At 45.6% G+C, this 5762-nt stretch overlaps 1 pseudogene; it reads left to right on the forward strand.

The window, feature by feature from the left end:
* The first annotated feature begins 3012 nt into the window (after nt 1-3012).
* LOC131832595 (ATPase SWSAP1-like) lies at nt 3013-5140 on the forward strand (annotated as a pseudogene).
* Nucleotides 5141-5762: the final 622 nt, after the last annotated feature.

The raw sequence follows: 5762 nt of genomic DNA on the forward strand, positions 1-5762 counted from the left end.
GCTAGAGCCAGAAGTTGGGGAAAAGTATTCTGGCAGAACCCAGGCTCAGTGACTGGAAAGAGCAAGGCTGTCTCAGAAACAGAGGCACTAGAAGGGAAGGAGGGCAGGTGCTGGGAATGGTTGAGGGTCTAGGTAGATTACCTGACTTCAAGTCTTGGATCTACCACTTGCTGGCTATGTGACCTTCAGCAAAGTATTCCATCTCTCTGAGTCTAATTTCCTCATCAGACAACTGGGGATAATAATTACACTCACCTGACAGAGTTCTCTAAGGCTCAGAGGAGTCGAACCTCATAAACACTCAGAACAACACCTAGCACCTGTTACACACTTCATGCAGGATAATTAGCAATATTGCTCTTACTTTATGCAGATAGTTGAGTCTCTAGCCTCAATCTTTCCCTACGTCTTCAGGATATCCAATCCCTTAGGAAAACAGACGATAAACTGACTATAGCAGTGGCTGCGAGTTGCCCCTCAGTATCCATTTCTCCGTACTTCTTTCTGTAATAAGAAATGAATTTTAGCCAGGCACTTATCCACCCGAAAGAAAGACTGTATTTCCTAGCCTCCTGTGTAGCTAGGTATGGCCATATGACTAAAATCTGACCAATGGGATGTAGAAGCGGTGTGCGCTACTTCTGAGACATGTCCGTAAGTTGGGGGAGTCTGCCCCTCTTTGTCTTTCCCTTATGCTAACTGGAATGCAGACATGTGGCAGGAGTAGCCGTCATGGACCATGACATGAAGGTCGTATGCTGAGGACGGTGGAGTCACAATAGAGAAGGAACCTGGGCCACTGACATCACGAAGTACTCTGTCAGCCTGGGACTGATGACCTTCACAATTCTACGAAAGAATGTCAGCCTCACCAGCCCACTGTTTCTTTTCACATGTAATAACCAAACTTAATCAAAATAAATACTCCGAGGGCGCCTGGGTGGCTCAGTGAGTTAAGCCTCTGCCTTTGGCTCAGTCATGATCTCAGGGTCCTGGGATCAAGCCCTACATCAGGCTCTCTGCTCAGCAGGGAGCCTACTTCCCTCTCTCTGCCTGCCTCTCTGCCTACTTGTGATCTCTGCCTGTCAAATAAATAAATAAAATCTTAAAAAAAAAAAAAAAAAAAAAAAAACCTCCCATCTTATCCATACAAGAGAAACCCACATGTAAGTTTCAGTAGAGGGATTATTTCAGTACACCAAACCAAGGCGAAGTTGATCAAGCCTGGTCCAGTGAGCCTACAAAAGAACTCTGATGTCCCTTTTACCCCTGAGTTGGTTCAGTTCTTCTGCCAGAAACCAAAGTTTTGTTTGAACCCCAGTTTCCTTGCCTGGGTCAGAAGACTGTCTAGCTCCGTCAGTCCTTCTGCCTACATTCTGGTCCCTGGTCCCTCTCCAGTCATAGGTTGAGACTCTGCTTCCTAAGGACAACTTCCCTGGAACATAGATGGTTCTTGCCACCTGCTGTGATATGGGCATTGCAATCAAGATATTCTCAAATTAGGGAAGCTCTTTGCCATGGCTTGCTAAATTGTTGCCTAAGGAATCCAAGCTCTCCTGGCAAATCTGGCATTAGGTAGTTAAAGCCTCTGTTGCTCGCATTTTCCCACATATTAAATAGGCAGATAACTGGGAACCTCACAATGAGCCTCATCTGTCCCTTAGCTTACATTCAGGATTTATTGAATCATGGTGTTCATCTGACAGAGGAAGACCCCACTCTTCCCATGATGTGTGTTGCAGCCTAGTTCCATCTGGGAATCTTCACAGGAAGGGGCAGGAGATGCCAAAGTTTCATGGGATAAGATGCAATAACTATCATCTCCAAAGGGGCTGGGACAGGGAAAACATTACCAAGCTCTGGTTTCCATTTTCCTTACAACATGCTTTATCATGAGATGTGGGCTGTCATGGCAATGAACTGTCATGGCAGCTGGGCACTGGAAGAAGTCTGTGTCATGTTGCTATGGAAGACGAAATATTGGAGAAATAGACAGTTTGACGGAAATGTACCTCTTGGAGCTCAATGGAAAATCCAGAGCTTATTTCCATGATGTCACTAAGTATCATGAGCCCACTCCAACACACAGTGCTTCCTCATATTGTCCCCAAGACTCCACGGGGTCAAGTCCTCTCAAAAGGGGCTCCTAATGAGGGAAAACATTTCCATTGCAGACTCCTACAACTGCACCCAGTTTCATGCTCTAATTTGGATGCCAGTGTCACTAGAGGTCTCATTCAAGTGAAGACTAGTATGTTCCACAGCAGAATTTTCCCATCTGTACTCTGCTCTCCTCTCCACACTGGCTTACTAATGAGTCCTTGGCATGTCTCCTGGTTAGGTCCAGGAAGCTATAAGACAGTCTTACCTGTGAAGTTCACCCGTTCTCTTTATTCATTCCAGCGTTCCAAATCTTCCCAATTTCCTAAGATCTAGTTCAAACAGCCCCTCCTCCAGGAAACCTTTTTTAGCTCACCCCCTCAGCTCCTATTGCTATTATTAACAATAACAATAATAGTAATTCATTAAACCCTTACAAAGAGCCAGGCACCATGCTGTTATTTATGAACATAATCATTCAATCAAATCCTCACAATGACCTCCTGTGGTAAGTGTTACTCTGTCTACTCTATAGATGGGCTACCTGAGGCAGAGAGAGATGAAGTGCTGTGCCCAAGGTCAGAAAGCTGCTCAGTGACTGAGTGAAAATTTGAGCCCGGGTGTATCTTCTAATAACCACTGCACGTGGTGCACTCTCTCTCACACACTTACTTCTTGGCACTGCCCTGGCACGCTACCTACATGTGTGCCCTCTCTTAGAATATGATCATTTCCTCATCAGCTCCAGCTTTGGCAGCCTCCGATTCTGGGACCATTAGAGGGAACAGTGAAGGGGACGCGGAGTCTTTTTCAGGGCTCTCTAGGAAATACCACCAGTGTATCTGTGGCTGTTTTCATTTCTAAGAGCTATGCTATCGCTGCCCTCCCCACCCCGCAACCCTGCAGCCCTTCATGCAGGATGCAGCTTTAGAATTCCTGGACTCAGCTTCTGAGTATCGATTGTTTGCTGGAGCAAGTCAGCAATTTCTGGTTTCCCGACAATGGCTCTGTGTTCTATAATAGAACTGGGCTTGTTTGCATTTCTCTCATCAAGCAAGGCACAGGCCTGGGGTCTGGCCTGCCCTTTTGCCTGGTGACCTGGAGTTATTCTGTCACCTGCCCCAACCGTTCAGAGTGGTGGACACAGCACAGGGCAGAAGGCTGAGCTCTGCTCTCAGAAAGCCAAAACCCAAACAAAACTGCAGCTCTTGCCCCGAGAAGGGATTGTTACGATGCCTGTTCTTTTAAATAGGTATTTTGGTACTTTAAAAGAAAAAAGGTGGGTTTAAATCCAGGATGGACATGTTGATGAGGGGGTAGGGAAGCAAGCACCTCGTATACTGTTGGTGGGATATAAACTAATGTGATTTTTTTGAAGGACTAGTTAGTACCATTAATTGACATTCCAAATGTGCAAACACTTTAATGCAGCATTTCTGGTTCTAAAAATTTACCTTACAGATGTTCTTATATGTTACACAAAGATATATACGTACAGGGGCGCCTGGGTGGCTCAATGGGTTAAAGCCTCTGCCTTCAGCTCAGGTCATGATCCCAGCGTCCTGGGATCAAGCCTCGCATGGGGCTCTCTGCTCAGCAGGGAGCCTGCTTCCTCCTCTCTCTCTGCCTGCCTCTCTGCCTACTTGTGATCTCTCTCTGTCAAATAAAAATAAATAAAATCTTAAAAAAAAAAAGATATATACGTACAAAGATGTTTATTCTTGTGTTATCTATAACAACAAAAAAGTTAGGAATCTAAATGACCATCAGTCAGGGACTTTTTAAATAAATAATTGCTTAACCACATGCTGGAACATTTTGTAGCCTTTTTTTTTTTTTAAAGTACATTTGGGGGCACCTGGGTGGCTCAATAGTTTAAGTGTTCAACTCTTAATCTCAGCTCAGGTCTTGATCTCAGGGTTGTGATTTCAAGCCCTTCATTGGCCTCCATGCTGGGCATGAGGCCGATTTAGAAAACATAAAAATAAAAAAAATAACATAGAATAAGTACATTTGTATGTGAAGAAATGGAACTTTCTCCAAAGTATACTGTTTAAATTAAAACAGCAAGATTTTTGGAGGGGCACGGAGGTAGTGGGGAAACTGGATGTGAAAAAAGGTATGTGTGTGTATGTACATGCACATGCGTGTGTATCTACACATATAAAACAAAATCCAGGAAAGCCATTAGGAAACTGTCAACATTGATCACTTCTGAGTAAAAGGCCTAAACTTCTGGAGTAGGAGGGAAACTAACTGTTCAGTGACTACCAATTTGAATTGGTTTAACGTTTTTCCCAAGTACGTATATTACTTTTACTTAAAAAGCATCCAGGTTGGAAAAATACATTCTTATCCCAACAGAATCCTGCTCTTCTAAACTATTGCCAAGTGCGTCTCAATACTCCCGTAAACTGAGCTACTCTAAGCGCTCCAACCCCTGGGGCTACAGCAGATCCGCTTCACACCCACTCTTAACCCACCACCTCCTCCAGCTTCTGTGCTCTGCCCACGAGGCCCTGGGCCCAGCGCTCATCCTTCTGCTGCTGGATGGCCTGGAGGAGTCCCTCAAAAAAGATAGGGGACCCCAGGGAGTGGCCTTCATGGCTGTCATGCTTCTCGACACAGCTGCCCACTTCAGCCACCAGATTGGGTCTGTTCAGGATTGTGGGCTCACTGTGGCCCTCCAGATAGAGGAGGAAGAAGACTATGGGGATACCCTGTAGCTGTCACTGCTCCAGCAGTATTTCCCTGCCCTGTGCTGGCTGCAGGGGGATGTGCCAGGCCCCAGACAGCGCCACCTCCTAGTCTGCCTGGATGTAGGTAGTTGGGCCCTAGAGCAGAGTGGTGGGTGGCTTTCTGACCAGATGGAGAAATGACAAACTCCCTGTGGCCTACCCAGGCTGGTAACCTCAACTCAAAGGTTCATGTTCTGGAAGCCAGCCTTGTGCTTCGGTGTGTGACCACCTCTCTATGCCTCAGTTTCCCATGGCTGGAATACTTACTTCAGAGACATGTGCAGATTCATTCAAAGACCTAAAGAATATAATCTGCTTTTTCTCTTTGGAAAAATAACATTGTCGGGGCGCCTGGGTGTCTCAGTGTCTTGGCCTCTGCCTTTGGCTCAGGTCATGATCTCAGGGTCCTATGATACAGCCCCGCATTGGGCTCTCTGCTCAGCAGGGAGTCTGCTTCCCCCTCTATCTCTACCTGATGCTCTGCCTAAATAATGATCTCTGTCTGTCAAATAAACAAAAATCTTTAAAAAATATATCATTGTCATGTACCTATTATGCCCAATCAACATATTGTTTTGCTGTTTTGAACTTCATAAAAAGCTTCATGATAAATGTAACCTTCTGAGACTTCCTTCTTCTCCCACTCAATATTGTTACTAAGATTAGTCCAGGGGCACCTGGGTGACTCAGTTGGTTAAGCCTCTGACTTAAGCTCAGGTCATGATCTCCAGATCCAGGATGGAGCCCCAGGTCAGGCTCCCCACTCAATGGGAAGTCTGTTTATCCCTCTCTGTCTGCCCCACCATGCTCTTTCTCTCTCTTTCTCAAATTACTAAATAAATGTTTTTTTAAAAAAGGGGCCCCTGGATGGCTCAGTTGGTTAAGGGTCTGCCTTCAACTCAGGTCATGATCCCAGGGTCCTGA

Source organism: Mustela lutreola, chromosome 1 (genome assembly GCF_030435805.1).
Source record: "Mustela lutreola isolate mMusLut2 chromosome 1, mMusLut2.pri, whole genome shotgun sequence".
Taxonomy (NCBI): Eukaryota; Metazoa; Chordata; class Mammalia; order Carnivora; family Mustelidae; genus Mustela; species Mustela lutreola.